This window comes from Sceloporus undulatus, chromosome 1 (genome assembly GCF_019175285.1).
Source record: "Sceloporus undulatus isolate JIND9_A2432 ecotype Alabama chromosome 1, SceUnd_v1.1, whole genome shotgun sequence".
NCBI lineage: Eukaryota > Metazoa > Chordata > Lepidosauria > Squamata > Phrynosomatidae > Sceloporus > Sceloporus undulatus.
Window position 1 is genome coordinate 247369708 of NC_056522.1, and position 16467 is coordinate 247386174.

Sequence of the window (16467 nt, forward strand, 5' to 3'; positions counted from 1 at the left end):
ATGTATACCTTGCCTTGAACATTTGGACATCGGTGGTGCTTACAGGGACTTTCCAAGAAATAAAATGAACACAAAGCAATGTATATGTTTTAAAATGTGAATGATTAAAATGTGCAGAACTGAAAAACAATATGCAGAACCACAGCTGAATCAGTAGGGAAAAGATATTATATATTAGGTAAGTTGCATGAATAAATGTGTGCTTTAGGAAAATGCATTTACAAATGGCAGCAGTTTCAGTGTGGGAAGAAAACATAAACTCTCACAGTCCAGTACAAAACAAGCACAGGCAGAAAGTGCAGGAGGCATTAGCAGAAAAGAACAAGATTGAGAAATCTTCACATCCATAGGGAAGCAGCATAGTAGGGATGGACTCACAGATTCTTTGGTTTATATAAGCCATCCACACTCTAAACCTGGGCAAGTAATGTGGCATCCTCCCAATATTTTTGATTGCAGCTCCCATCATCTCCACTCATTGGTCACACTAGCTAGGGCTGATGGAAGGTAAAGATAAAACATTATAGAGGTCCTCTAGGTAGCCTGAAAGTGTAGCCAAGATGTCACTGCCTTGCCCCAGGGTCTCAATGCCCCTACATGCGTCAAGTCCTTTCTGAATCTATGCCCACCCTGTTTCAAAAGATACTGAACTTGCTGTATACCGTAGTTTGGAAGAGGCATACTTGTAATGAAGAGATGCATAATCGGGAATGTTATGGGGGAGGGGTTAAAGATCATTGCAGGTGTAAATTGCATGCATAGGGTGCATCTACACTGTAGAAATAATGCAGTTTGATACCACTTTAAGTGCTATAACTCCCTCAGACCATTTTATGAATCTACTGCATTACCACTTGATGATGAGTTAGTTTTTAAGATTAACTGTATTTTTATTGATGTATTTTTATATGTATTTTATTATTGATGTTTGTGTTTTAGCAGACTGTAATCCCGCCTCGATCCATCTGGGAGAGGCAGGAAAATATAAATATTATTATTATTATTATTAAAAAATTATTATCCTATGGAATCATGAGCTTTTTAGTTTTACAAGGTATTAATCTTCTCTGCCAAAGCATGCTGGGGCCCCACAAAACTACAAGTGCTAGGATTCTGTAAGATGAGTGAGTCTTTCATGGATTTCAGTGAAAGACAAAACCTCCCACTTGATAGAACTGACATGTGCTTAAGTTGCATCATCTTTTGGGAGGTCACATGTGACATTCAAGAAAAGGCCCTTATCTATGGTTCAGTGGTTGTACTTCTAGCTCATGGGACAAACAGTTAAAGATACCATTCAAGGCAACAGGCTGAAAAAACTGCAATGGTTAAGTTAGTCCGTTGGCAATAGTTGCGGTCCTGAGATGCACACTTGACCACATTTGTGGTGGAAACACTTTGAGTAAGGGAACCATTCACCTTCCCCACCTCCACCTGCCTGCAGTTGAGGAACAGATTGTAGCATAAGTTTGGTAATGTATAAGTCCATCACTCTTAAACCTCTCTTCAGGGAACCATGTGCATCATAAAAGCTGATTGGTTTTGCAGAGGAGTTTGAGCCTATGGATCTCAGCCAGGGCATTTAAATATAAGTATAGTTTAAAGAAGACCTCCTGTCATTTCAGAATATTACATGAAAAATAGCCCAGATGAAAAGTTTGTCATGGCTATAGCACTGAGGTTGAAGGAGAGGGGCAGTTTCCCCCCTCTGGGTACACACATCTTTCCTTAGAAGGCAGGCTAGAACTCTCTAAAACTAGAAAATATGCCTTCAGTGCTGGTGGAGCAAGACATTCTTAGAAGCAGCTTGTGTTTATCAGAGTTCATGAAGGCAGCAAACAAAAGACCCCAGGGGATTAAAATCTTGTTCAAAGTTGAGGGAGAAAGAAGGCAAAAATGCTTCTCCCTCCAAAAAAGAAATTTCCTTTCTGGTTTCTGCAACTCATACTGATTTAGAGAAGGAATGCTGAACTGAACAGGGTTTAAAACATTTCAAAGATTTCATGCTGAAAACATTCATTCCAGCTCCATTTGCTGAACTGTAACTGGCTACCACGTCTGAGTTCAGCAGGAACGTTTCCCAAAGCCCCCGTAGAAGAAATTTATGGTTGTTCAAAGCAGCATTATAGGCCACAAATGTGTGCACTCCACATGTCTTTGTAATCACATAATGACTCATTTCCTTAATCTCTCATTTCCTATAGCCTCCTTATAAGCAACTCATAAACCAAGCCCCATCACTGCTCTCCTGGCTAGAATTGGGCAGAACTGAGCCAGGTCCTGCTTCTGGTTGGATGACTGGGATTGTGTCTGGCTATTCCCCCTTGAAATGTTCCTTCCATTAGACTTTGTCCTCTGCTACAGTGACACCTACTGATGAGGTAAGAATGCATTAATTACAGGATCCCTAAGGGCACCAAATCTAGCCAGTATCTACTTCCTGATGTCAGCCAGATGTTTCTGTTCTGGAGAAATTAAGTTCACACCCTATGGTTGGGGAGCTTCACACAGTTTTGACATGAAGAGATTGGTGGCCTCCAGACATGAGCAGAGCAGCATGCATGTCAGTTGATGCAGGGGGAACAGGAAGCTCAAATAGCTTGAACTCCCTGTTTCTCCAAATGTCTTGTCTTTTCCCCATAGAATGTTTGCAAGTCCCTCCCACAATGAAGATAGGCAAACTGGCTCTATGGTTATAGCTTATATATGTCAGTGATAAAGGAAATGCAAAAGAACAGGAAATGCAGGAGTACTGCATTTCTTACTACTGCATTTCTTACTTTCCCACAAGAATGTTGCATTTAATACGCCTTCCCATGTTTTACCTCTTTTTTCTTTTTCATCAGCTTATGACCTTGACAGAATAGCCTTCAAGTCAAAGGATTCCTAGAAAGAGTTACTTTATCCCACCAAAGGCAAGGGAGTGGAAATGACAGAGACATCTCTGTGATAAGAAGACACATCCAGAGATAGTTCTATCAACATTTATATGGGGAAAATGTCTGTGGTGCTGCAGTGAGCAAGGCACATGCTCAGTGACTTCTAAAATAATTCTTTGGGGTGATAACGATTGGAAATTCAGCCTGAAAGAGTTGGACTGAATTCTAGACCAAACAGGTTTTACAATGCCACAACCTCTTTAACTGTTCAGTTTCAAAAATAGCACAATTTCTTTCTGAAACAGATTAAACCAGATTTAGAACTGGGCCTGAAACACTGCATAACAGAGCATACAAGTCTTTGGTTGGTGAGATTTGCAGGATCATCTCCAGGATTCACAAGGCCCTTGATGACATGTTGTCTTGTAGTCCTTCTGTGCCTCAGAGGGCTTTGGAGGTAGTAGCGGGCAGCAGTAGAAAAATTTTGAATCAATGTTGTACGAGAGGGAGCCAACATGGCCACTTTCCACAGTGCTGCAGCTTGAATCTACTTTGAGGTCTGTGATGTTTTACAAGACTTTGGTCCCTAGACTTTGGTCCATTCACTCTGTCTAGAACTCCATGAAATCTCAATTCCATAACTTGTCACCACCTATTGATTTATAAGGAGACTTATAAATCTCTTATATTTACACTACACAGTAACAGTGGGTTATGTTAAGCAAGAGGGAGCCTCATGGGTCTCATACATTTTCTGTATCAGCTTTCCTGAAAACCTTCCAAAATTAATTAAAAAATTAATTTAAAAATCTGAAATGAGATTGCCATGGGGGAATTCCTTCAGGAAAAAATATATCTTTCTATCTCATGGATAGTTGGCAGAATTACCAGGCCAAGGGTATGCTGCAGTGGAAATTATCTAGATGTATTGGCTGTCAGCTTCCATGATTGGTTGTGCCAATTATGAATGTTGAGCTGCCTTGATTGAGTCCCTTTCTGGGAAAAGGGAAAATCTAAATAAAGGGATGTACAGGTAGATGGATGGGTGGTGGTGGGTGGAACTTGTAAATCAAGCCTTTTTGGAGATCCTCAGGTTGGGAAGGCCTCAAATTACTCTATAGAAAGGATGGTCTACTGCTCTCCTGCTCCTTATAGTGTCATTGTCAGTGGAGTTTATCAGACAAGGGAAATTGGAAGTATTATCCAATGGCAATCCAAACGCAATCATGGGGTTTCACGTTATTGCATGATAGACTACCACATGCAATTTCGGGCAATGGGAAGTCAGTTCAAACGCAATCATGGGGTTTCACGTTATTGCATGATAGACTACCACATGCAATTTCGGGCAATGGCAAGCTATTCTCAGGCAGTGGGAAGTCAGTTCGAACACAATTCAAATTCACGTAAATTTGCTGAACTAGCGAATTCACGTGAATGCATTCTGGCCCCACTTTCCTTTCATTCAAAATTAAGAGAAATTCCTTCTATGTCATAAATTCCATTGTTATATGTGCCTTCAAGTCATTTCCGACTTATGCCGACCATGAGGTGAACTTATTACAGGGTTTTATTGGCATGATTTCTTGACTTGGCCAAGGTCACACAGTGAGTTCTCATGGCCAAATCCTAGTCCCCATGACTCCTACATATTTCTGGATCAACCTCAGGTTTTTATAGTAAAGAACAGAATGTCTGTTTTTAATAATACAAAATTTTAATAATATAAAATAAATAGAATCATGAAAAAATTATAATGTACCACACCAGAGTTTAGGGACATTTCACTATCCAGGCAGATGTACAACTTATTTCTGGTCTCTCTCCTACATCCACTCACAGGCAACTGATCTCTGACTTCAAGATCTCACTCAGGCTTGGGGATTCCCACATCACCTCTGTTTGAACTGCTAGATTAAGTTGTAGGATGATCTTATTCTGTTACCCCTATAACTCAAGTAGGCAGTAACATCATGCTACTTCTCTATTGCTCATTCAAGTATCTGAGAGGAACATATACAAGAAGCATGCAGGACAAACTACAGTTCCTATCAGTCCTAGGTGGCATAGCCAATGGTTGGGAATGCTGAGAATTACAGTTCAACACTGTTTGAAAAGCTACACGAGGTCTACTCCCACCCTAATTCCATATAGTAATTTCTGAATATTTCCAAAGAAGAAAGACTTGCTGTTTTATATAAGAACAAGGAAAACATTAAGCCATGAATCAGACTACTAGTCTCAGGTAGAGTAGACCTGCTGAGTCAGTGAGATTTACCAAAGTGTTGATTTAGCATCCAGCAGTTGATTCAATGGATCTACTTTAGAGGGGACTAGAACTAGCTAAGAATTCCAAATTATTTAGATAAATTGACAGGAAAGAAAGAATTAAGTTTGCCAAAGGTTAATGTGCAATGTTATGAATAGTAGAGTATCCAGATGCATAATTACAAAGTAGAGGGTTATTGACTATCTAATTATTCTGCTGAGAAGGAGCTAGGAAAAATGACAACAAATTAGCAATAGAACTCCCACAAATCTGTGGGGGAGAGGAATCCTCAAATTTGTTGGAAGCTTCTAGAAGACTATGGAATTTTGCCAGGATCCAGCCAACTATTTATACTCTTTTTTAAAAAAAAGTTCTAAAAACTGTTGTTGAGACCTCTCCTTCTTCGACTGCCATGTATTTGTGCTATCCAAATGCTAATTTATCTCCTGTTTTGTGCGATATGTGAAGACATGAGATTAGGAGTCTTCCTGGTGCCAGTAGTTTAAGAACATTATCTAACTAATGTTGATTGTTTTTGTCTCTTCTTTAGTTTTTCAAGACATAAGGCAATCTTGGTGACACTGAAAAGCTTTCATTCTCTGAGCAACAGCCAATAATCTTCCATATTTTCTCCTGATAAATCAGTTTGTGCAGAAAGCCTTTTAAAATATCTTTACCCTGGGGAAAGTAGGAATTTGGCTCATCCTTGCTGATTGTCCCCAAATAAATTTGGATTTTTAAATGATTCATGTGATGGCTTGCAAAGCTTTGAAGGGCCTCTTGAATGTTTCATACATCAATACTTATATCTTAAGTTCTTGCTGTTGAACACTTACCTTCTTCGCTCTCTCTCCACCCTGTTTCATTGTGATCACCTTCCTGTCCCCCAGCCACACAAAGACTTAAGGTCAAATTGCATGATAGCTGTGGTGCAGCATCAGAAGATTTATGTATATCACAAAGCTTTCTGACGATCATAAGGTTGGAAGGTTGGCAGTTTGAGGTCTAAGTGCCACATGATGGGATGAACTCCCATCACTAGTCCCAGCTTCTGCCAACCTAGCAGTCTGAAAGCATGTAAAAATGCAAGTAGATAAATAGGTACCACTTTGGTGCAAAGGTGACAGCGTTCCATGCAGTCATGTGGGCTGCATGAGCACCAGAGTTGTTTTTGGACAATGCTGGCTCTTTCGATTAGTAACAGAGATGAGCACCATCCCCTAAAGTCAGTTATGACTAGACATTCATGTCAAGGGAAAATCTTTACCTTTTCCTTTATGTCTATGTAGCTACATGTCCTCTTTTCCCTAGACAACTCCTACATTTCAACTTTCTATCCAGGAAGAATTCCGATATGTTCCCATTTTGAGCACAAGTAAGAAGCCCATTGAGAAATACCATGTTTGCTGTTCTCTGTTGAGAAATTTGTCTACTTGGCAGTGTCTCCTCACTGCAAATAGGGGGAGAGAAGAGAATTGTGTAGAGTTTTTTTATGCCTAGGAGCAGCAGCTGGCAAGACTCACACCCAGAGTCTGTGTTACGTTTTTTCTCAAAGGGAAAAGGACAGGAAACCTATTGGCCTGTCTGAGGACACAATTCAAGTGTCCAAAGGTTTCCCCCCTTAATTTCAGCACAATTTGTTAAATGAAAGGGATAATTTAAATGCACATACAGTCAAGGGTTGGTTGCTAGTAAAACTACAATTTTAAGCCTTTATCTTGCTGAGAGTTTTAAAGTATATTGCAAGCCAGTAAGGTATTTTAACCAAGATAAGTTCACCAGAAAAATACAGTTGAGTAGATAATAAAATACAGTATACAGTCGGTCCTTCTTATACACGGATTTTTTATACACGGATTCAAGCATACACGGTTTGAAAATGTTCAAAAAAGTATAAATTTACCTTGATTTTCCATTTTTTAATAAGGGACACCATTTTGCTATGTCATTATATTTAATGGGACTTGAGCATACACGGATTTTGTTATACACGGGGGATCTTGGAACCAAACCCCAGTGGATAACAAGGGTCCACTGTATGTACTATGGTTGTAAATAAACCATATGAAATGAATTTATATTTACATTAGTGCTTTTTGCTTTTATTTCATAATGTCCCACGTTTTTCTTTAATGTCCTACATTTTGCTATGCCTTGTCCTCCTTTGCAGTTAGGACAGTCTGGTCACCCTGTATATATTCCAACACTACTCCCTAAAACCTCACTCTGTAAGCAGCACAGCCAGCCACCAAAACACAACCATTTCTGTGTTGTCACAGAGTAGGGAGAGGAATGACAAGGTGCATGTGCAGTTATTTTCCTGTAACTGGAAGCACTCTGACAGACATCTGTCCTTGTGAGCTTGCTATGAATGCTATATTGGATATTTACTGGCATCATTTCTGTTAACATAAGACCAACATTTTCACATGGCTAGCCAGGAAAGGGGTTCCCATGTTCAAGGAGTTTTCTTTATTTTAGAAGCATGAATTGACACTCTATGCAGGGCCTTTGCCAGAGGAAGGACAAATGGGCATTTTGGATATGGGTTTGGGATTGCAGGTGAGCCTGGACAGCACACTTTCATTATCCCTTCCACATTGTTACCAGTCACTTTCTACATCCATGGATGATACAGTGCAGCCTTCGCATTACTGTACTTGAATTTTGAACTCTACAAATATTGTTTCAGAACTGCACATTCCCCCCCTCCAAAAAGCAAACAAACTGGACACAATGGCTGAGATCTTGCAATGAGGAAATATACCATATCTCCTCTCTTTCACCTCCTAGAGTCTTACCATTTTTCTCTAGCTTCCTCTGCAACAAACATAGCCACATAGTGGTCAAGAGAGGGTGTGTGTGTCTAACCAGCTACATTCTCATAAGGAGATGCATGACAATTATGTCATCTACTGAGACCTCTAGAGCACCCTGTTGTAGGGTGACTACATTGTCATGTGCCTGGCTACAAGAACACAGCCAGATGATCTTCAGCTGCCCTTGCCATCTCTTGTCCATTACATGGCTGTGTGACAGGAACTGTAGGAAACAGGTATTTCTATGGGAAAGGATGCCCATTGTATGAGGGGGTAATGCATTCCTCCCTCTGTAATTTTTTTTTAAAAAGACATACACTGGGGTAAACTGAACTTCTACCTTCATATGCCACTGAGAGAATGTCATCCTTTATGTCTTGTTGCACATTTTAACAAGGCCTTGATGCTTTCCTCATTGTCTCTGAGCATAGCCTTTTCCCAGCACAAGGTGTGATCTTTTCTTTCAACCCATAGTGAGGGACAGTTGTTGCATTTCCTTTAAGAACTCAAGAGAGAGATTATGTTGTTCTTCCACTTGTACACTTTGCCACTGATGATATGATGGAAGAGTTGCAAGCTGCACTAAAAAGGGTCAAATAGGCTTAAGCCTGGAAAACATCCACACCCCAAATGCATTGGGAGTGTTTTCTCCCAGCTACGCTGGCACTCGCCTCTGAAGCAGGGTGCGGTTTTGAACACAGCACAGAAGATTCCTCAAGCAGTTCCTCTGAGTGGGCCTGCTGCCAAGTACAAAATAATTTATTAAACAACCCAACCCCCAGCATATGGAAGATCTTAATGCACTGAGATTTATGGAGGTGCCTGTACAAAAAGGTGCGCACACACCCACCCTGTGTTTGTGGCATCATGGACTGTGGGCCTGGTCCTGCACAAAGACAGAGTGCCCTTGGTTATTGTTTGTACACCTCCTTGAAAAGAGTCAGGTAATGCTGTGTGTGACATGATACCAATGAAGCAGACTCATGGATTGTTTGCCAAATTCTCTGCATACAGTGTTTACTGATATTTTGACATAGACAAGAAACAAAATTAATTCAGACTCTAGAAGCCAAGGTAGCATTATGGTAATGTTCATTGGTGTGAAAACAGATGATAAGGCTCCTTGAATTTTAGGGCTGGAAAAAAAGGCAAGACCAGGATCACCACCACCACCACCACCACCACCACCACCACCACCACCACCACCACCATCTATTCCCCATGTTTGTCTTTTGGAAGAAAGTATTAGAAATAGCTTCCATTCTCTCACTCTTTCTATTTGAAGGGGTCTATTTTGGAAGGTCATAGCTAGAAATGAATAAGAATCCTGCTTGGAGTTTCTTTGAATAACAACTTCCGTATATTTGCAGATTTATTCATAAATTCAATGAGAATAACTTGAAAGTGTTTTTTTTAAAAAAAACAACAACACCTGGATATAGGCAAAAAGTGAAATTATTAGACTCACACATGCGAGGAGAACCCTTTGAATGCTTATCTCTTAAAAGTCTGGCTTCAAATCATTCAGCCATGTTAGCTGTATTAAACTAAGTGTATTTCTTTTTTCCAGACAGGCTCCTCACTTAAACAGTACATAGCAGGCATGTTCAATATGCTCATACATATTCTGGGAAAATCTGCACCTCTTGAATTTGGCCAGGACTGATTTAGTTGAAGTTTTCAGAATATTCAGAAATTAGGAGTGGGGGAATTGAAGTGAAATTATCATTAATTTGACTGAAAGCATTTGAGATTTTAAAAATTCAAATAAGCAAGAATGCAAAACTGGCAAGATTCACCCATCCATATCCATAACTGTCTACTGGAAAGTATCAGCAATTAATTCTTCTGCTTTGATCGTTTAAGACTGAGTGGTAATCAAGGAATATGTTGTAGGTCTGATTCAACTGATTCCTGTGACCTTGAGATGTGTGTGGAGTTTGCAACTTCGGGGCTGTGCAGACCGTCCTTAGTGGGTGGGTTGCAGGCACCTCCATTTTCTCTAGATTGGGACTGTGGTGTGTGGTTGCTGCAGCCCTAATCCACCTTTTCCAGGGCGTGATAGCCATGGTGGCGCAGCTGTACAGTGCTCCTTTGGTGCTATGTCATGCAGATGCAGCACTAATGGAGTGCCGTGATGCCATGCACTGTGCTGGAGCCAGGGCATACATCATGTAAACGCTATGCCCTGACTCTGCAGCCCCCCCCCCCCCCCCCTCTAAGGCTGGTGTGTACAGGGGGATATTTTTCAATTCAGAGAAGCTCCCTTAGATTAATCTAGGCTACTCAGGAAAGGACAATTTATGGACCATGCCCTAAAGTAGGGTTGCCATGCTGAATATAGGACAGGGCTCCTGTAGCTTTAATATTTAGTTGATCTTTGATCATGAAAGTTTACTATAATGTTCCATCAGGAGGAGCTACAGTATCTCTCCTCCTGTATCCCCCTACTTCATCCTTAAACTGATGTAGCCTCCCCCACAACATAACTTATTTACTGGTTGGTGAAAAAAAGGAGGGCAGCAATGGAGAAGCATCCCACTCCATTCCTATAGTGGTAGTACAGCAAAAGGCATCCTCTGTAACTTTCACGTAGTCCTCAGAAGGTTCTGGACAATGATGGTATTGCTGTATACCCAGCTCCAGGTGCTATCATCCCCCCCCCTGACGGAACTTTGTGGTAAACCTTCCTGATGGGGAATCTGCTAAATATTAAAGCAACAGGGATCCTGTACTGCGTTCAACCTAGCAACCATACCCTAAAGTCAAGGAAACTATTTGTGGACAGGATGGCTCAGGAATGATCTTGTAGTATCTTGTAGCTCCATGCATTAATTCATTATTGCTCACTAAATATCTGAACGGAACATATGCAAGGAGCATTGGATTAGGAGTGGGAACTGTGTGGTTGTCTAGATGTTCAACCTCATCATCACTAACCAGCCTAGACAACACTGAGGAATGCCAGCACTTGTCGTGTAACAACATCTGGAGGGCTGCATTGTTCCCACTCACTGTTTAGATTCTATATGACTTCACCAAGGTCATTTGGGAGTGTTCTAGAAGTGATAATATCAATGGCCCAGGTCATCTACTCATTCAAAGCACTGGCTAGGGCCTCCGCAGAAGCCCTGACTACAGCTACATGAAAATCCCCCAACACCTCAAATCACCTGGAGGCATGAACATTCAGGAAAAGAAAATCAAATTTATTTCTCTGCCAAAGGAGAAAGCTTGTGAGCCCCAAAGTTCCCAACTGCAAATGTCAGTTTTGGATGAAGAGTTAACCTACTGGTGGAGCCACAACCCTGCCCTCCATTGTAAAGCTTCCCCAAGAGGGTGGAGAGAATTTCTGTCTAACCCCCACCCCAAAGTCATTTCAGTAGCTGCATCCTCTTAAAACCTTCCTATTTAAATAACTAATATAGAGGTCTGCTTTGGCTGACATATTTCAGAAATGAAGGCCTACAGCTACATTGACAATAGGTAGTGGGGAATGAGATGAAGATGAGTTTTATTATATCTTAAAATAAGGAGGAGCCCAACAAGAGAAGAAGCTTAGATAAACTCCAATATTAAAAATGAAAATGGTGAAGTTGTACATCAGGAGCCATACATGCAAACTTTAGAAAGAATTATACTTGCAATGTCAGTGTATATAAATGTACCATGTCAAAACGTAGTACAATGCAAATAGAAAAATCCTTGTAGTGATTTAAAAAAAGAAAGAAGCCAAGGGAGTGGCAATATTACTCCATTAAAATTTTAAAGCACAGACTTTTGAAATTAATGGTGTACAAGGTGGATCTCTTCCTCATAATGGAATTGCAGCAGAAAAAGAACACTTTGTGCTTGCCAACATATATGGTCCAAATGTTGAAGCTCTCTAAAGCATTGCAGGTTTACCCCCTCCAAATTATGCAATTAAGGTATGATAATAATTAGATACAAAGCCACAGACTTCAGAGTAGTCTTTCTAAAATAAATAAATTAAAGACGATGAAATGAATGGTAGAGAGTGCCATGGATATTCATATTTACATCTGACTGCAGTTGGCCTACCGTGACCTAATCTTATAGGTTTTATGCATGTTACAGAGGTATATAGCTTCATCTTATTTGAAAATGGAATGTTCAAATTCCATTTCCAAACAGCCTCCACATGTGTATTCGACCTCTGCCTTTCCTGTCTTATTTTAAAAGCCAGCGGTGGACTTGTTGAGTGGGTAGAGGAATCAAGAATAGTCAGTGTCATGCTAAAACAAGGCCTAAAGGAGGCAAGAGACAGTCAGAACTGAAATGACATTGAAATGAATCTAGAAATTCATCTCATTCAGAAACCTCTGGAGATGGGTGGCCACCACACACTGGAATACTGAAAACTGGCTTGTACATGTCTTCTGTTGTGAGATCCAGAAAGGGTTTTCTGAACAACAGTCTAATGTTAGTGGACGACTTACACTAGGAAATGGACAAGAGACGTATGTCCTTGTTTGTTCTGCTGGACTTCCCAGTGGGTTTGGATAATATCAGCTATGGTGTCCTTCTGGGCTACTTTGTTTGGATAGGACTTGGGGGCACTGTTTTACAGTGACTTCATTCCTTCCTGCTGAGGGACTCCTACTTGGCCCTGTGACCTTTGGCTTGTGGGGTCCCTCAGGGTTCAGCTTTGTTCCCCATCATACTTAATATATACATGAAACTGCTGGAAGATGTTGTCTGGAATTTTGGGGTCCAGTGCCACCCAAGTCTATTGAAACTTTCCATATCAGTCCAAGGAATATGTCTCAGTTCTAAAATAATCCTTCATTATTAATGGTCTGGATGAGCGGCGGACATGGCAACTGGAGTGTGGGCCCCTTTAAAACTTTGGGCTCCTCACTGGCCCCAGACAAGACACAAATTCTCTTGGTCTGTGGAAAGGCAGATCAGAAAATAGGGATTCATCCTGTGCTAGATGGGATTACATTACACCTAAAGACACAGGTTTAAGGTGTATGCTTGGATTTAACACTAAGTCTGAAAGCTCAGATTTCAGCAAAAGCCAGGAGTACATTTTAACTATGAAAACTTGTGCACCTGCTGCTGCCATTTCTAGAGAATTTGGATCTGGATACAATGTGACATGTCTTAGTTAGATACCTCCTTTTTGGATTACCATAATGTAATCTACAAGGGGCTGACACTGAAAAGGGCACAGAAACTTCAATTGGCCAAAGGAACTACAGCCAGATTGTTAACTGGGGCTGGCTATAAAGAGCATGCAAATCCCTCATTACAACAGTTCCACTGGATGACATTCTGTTTCTAGGCAAAATTAAAAGTTCTTGTTATGACCTATAAAACCCTTTATGTTTCAGGTGCAGGTTTCTTAAAGACTGCATTCTCCTATATAAGCCTGCCTGTGTTTTAAGATCTGAGGAAGACCTTCTCTCTGTTCTCACCACTCTGACAGGTACATTGGGTGGGAACACAGGTGACTGCCTTCTCAGTGGCTGCCCCTAGGTTCTGGAACTCCCTTCCCAGAGAGTTTAGACTGGCACCCTCCTTTTTTTATAGAATGCTTCACGAATTTGTGTGTCATCCTTGTGTAGGGGCCATGCTACTCTTCTCTGTATCATTCCAGTTTTAGTATATGTGCTGCTGAAGTGAGCACTGGCACCCTCCTTTTGATCTTTCCAGAAGCAAGTTAAAACTTTTTTAATCTGGAAGGCTTTTGAGGACTGATTGCTTAAGGGGAACAGGTTTTGAATAATTTGTGAGATGAGGTGGGATCATCAACCAGCTCCTTCCTGATCAACAGGGTAACAGACCTCTATTGATCACAGGAGCTGCTTCCTGATAAGTTGAGAGTGGAGATGAGGGGGTATTGAGCCATAACTTATTGTGCAGCGTCCTAACTATGGCGTTTATGCATATATAAATCCCTAGCACAATTCTAACCACTGTTGGATTTGTAATGAAATTCTTTGGTTCTTAAGATGTAAAAGTCCAACAACATTCTAGAGAATTGCATGTTGCCTACCCTGGCTCTGTATTTTAGATTTTAAAATTTCACTTCAGAAACTTGAACATTGTTCTTGTCTCTTTTAAAATCCTTTTAAAATTACTTGTGCATTTTGAACCATTGTGCATCTGTAAATACAAAACTAGACACTGTGCCAAAATGCAACCTGAACAACATCCTATAGATTTTAAATGTAATGTAAAAATAGATTTGCACTATTCAGCCCAATTGATCAGGAGCCAGAAGAATCCTGGACTAAAGCCAAAGGTATTGTCAAGAAGGAATGCAAAAAGACACTATCAGCAGCCAAAAAGAAAGAGAAGCCTCAATGGCTGACAGATGAAACTCTTCAAGTAGTTAAGGACAGATGAGAAGCAAGTAAAAAGTGACAGTAATAGAATCAGAAACTTGAATGAAACTATTCAACAAATTTCTTGTTGAAACCTAAATGCAACTATAGTTGCCCCTCCTAATGCACAGATCTGAGATCGGCACCCTTGAATATATGAGGAGGGGTGACCTCTGCTGTTTGCAATGCGCGCATGCATGCCCTCGCTGTCCACACAGGGGCGCACTCCATTCAAGCCTATGGGGTTTTCGTACCGAGGGGGCGGAACATATCTCCAGTGAAAACAGAGGGCCAATTATATTTAAGGTGCAGGGACAAGGAAAAATACAGTAGGCCCTCGCTATATGCGGGGGATCTGTTCCAGACCCTCCCACGCATAACAAAATCCGTGTATGCTCAAGTCCCATTGTCCCTAATGATAGCGCGTGTGCATGCACGTCACCATTGGGGACAAAAGTCCCTTGCCTCCCCTCCCCTCCCCTCCCCTCGCCTCCCCTCCTCTCCTCTCTTTCTCTTCTCCTCCCTTCCTCTTTCCATCCCTTCTTCCTTCCTTCCTTCCCTCCCTGCCTCCCTCCCTCGTTCCTTCCCTTCCGAGTCCCTGATTACCTCCTGCTGCTGCCATCACAGGAAAGGTCGGGTGGCAGTGTTGGAGGGCTTGAAGGCCTCTGGCACTGCTGCTCCACCTCCTCCTCGCCGCCGCTGTGGAAAGGCTGGGAGGTGGTGCTGGAGGCCTCTTGGCCTCCAACACCACCATCCGGCCCTTCTCTGGCGGTGGCGAGGAGGCAGATCAGCAGCACTAGCCCAGAGGCCTTCAAGACCTCCAGCATTGCCGCCTGGTCCTTCTGTGGCAGCAGCAAGGTGGAGGTGGAGCAGCAGCACCAGAGCAGCACCACAGAAAATCAGCCTGGGCTTTATAAGTTACAGAAAAGTCTTTAATTGCATGGATCATGAAAAACTATGGAGCCCTCTTTTTAAAAATGGGTGTGCCCCAATATTTGATTGTCCTGAAGTGTAACTCCTACTCAGGGCAAAAGGCTACTGTTAGGACAGAATACAGAGAAACAGAATGGTTTCCACTGGCAAGAAGGTCAGGCATGGCTTCATTTCATCACCTTATCCATTTAACTTATATGCTGAACATATCATACATAAAGCAGGAATACACCTGGAGGAAGGAAGTATGAAAATAGCAGGAAGGAATAGCAATAATTTCAGATATGCAAATGACACCATACTACTAATAAAAAATAGCAAAGACTTGGAACAATTAGTGAAGAAACTCAAGGAAGAAAGGTTTAGAGTTGAACATTATGAATACAAAAATAATGACCACTGATGGTTTATATTACTTTAAAGTAGATAATGAAGACATCAAAATAGTTCAGGATTTTCCAAACCTCGGCTCAGTCATTAATCAGAATGGAGACTGAAGTCAAGAAATTAAAAGAAAACTAGGACTGGGAACAGCAGCTATGAAGGGACTAGATAATGTCCTGAGATATCAAGATATATAATTTAATACTAAGGTTGGGATTGCCTTCATATTTCTAGTTTCTATGTTTGGTTGTGAAAGCTGGAAAATGAAGAAAGTTTATAGGAACTGTGGCCCGTTGCAAACGGGCACCCTAGCACGGACTCAGTCCGTACTAGGGTTAGAAAGGGGCGTCTCTTCCAGACGCCCCTAACCCTAGTACAGACTGAGTCCATACGAAATGGCGGCGGCCATTCCACACGGCTGCCCCCATCTTGACGTAGCGGATGCGCTGCATCCGCATGTCACACCCCAGAAATGACGCCGCGAGTGCACGCTTCGGCACTTGCGGCGTCTCTTCCGGGTTGCAAGAAGGAGTGCAATTTTCACTCTCCTTCTTTGCAGCGTCCGGGAACCACGCCGTTTGGCTGCTGCGGTTCCCGGACGCTGCAACTGGCAGTGACAGCAGACCACTGCTTTTCGGCTGTCTGTAACCAGCCAAAGTAAAACTCACATGAAATGTGGTACTGGGGAAGCATTCTATCATAGAATTTCTGTGGATATTATGGACTCCTAAACAACTAAATAAATGGGTCCCACAGCAAATCAAACCTAAACTCTCCCTAGAAGCCAAGAAGACTAAACTGAGACTGTTGTAATTTGGCCATATCAC

General features: G+C 41.6%; 1 non-coding gene across 1 annotated transcript; it reads right to left on the reverse strand.

Annotated features, from left to right (window-relative positions):
* Nucleotides 1-13516: 13516 nt before the first annotated feature.
* LOC121920110 lies at nt 13517-13623 on the reverse strand. The gene has a single exon (XR_006101651.1). It is a non-coding gene; the product is annotated as a U6 spliceosomal RNA (small nuclear RNA).
* Between the last annotated feature and the right edge of the window lie 2844 nt (nt 13624-16467).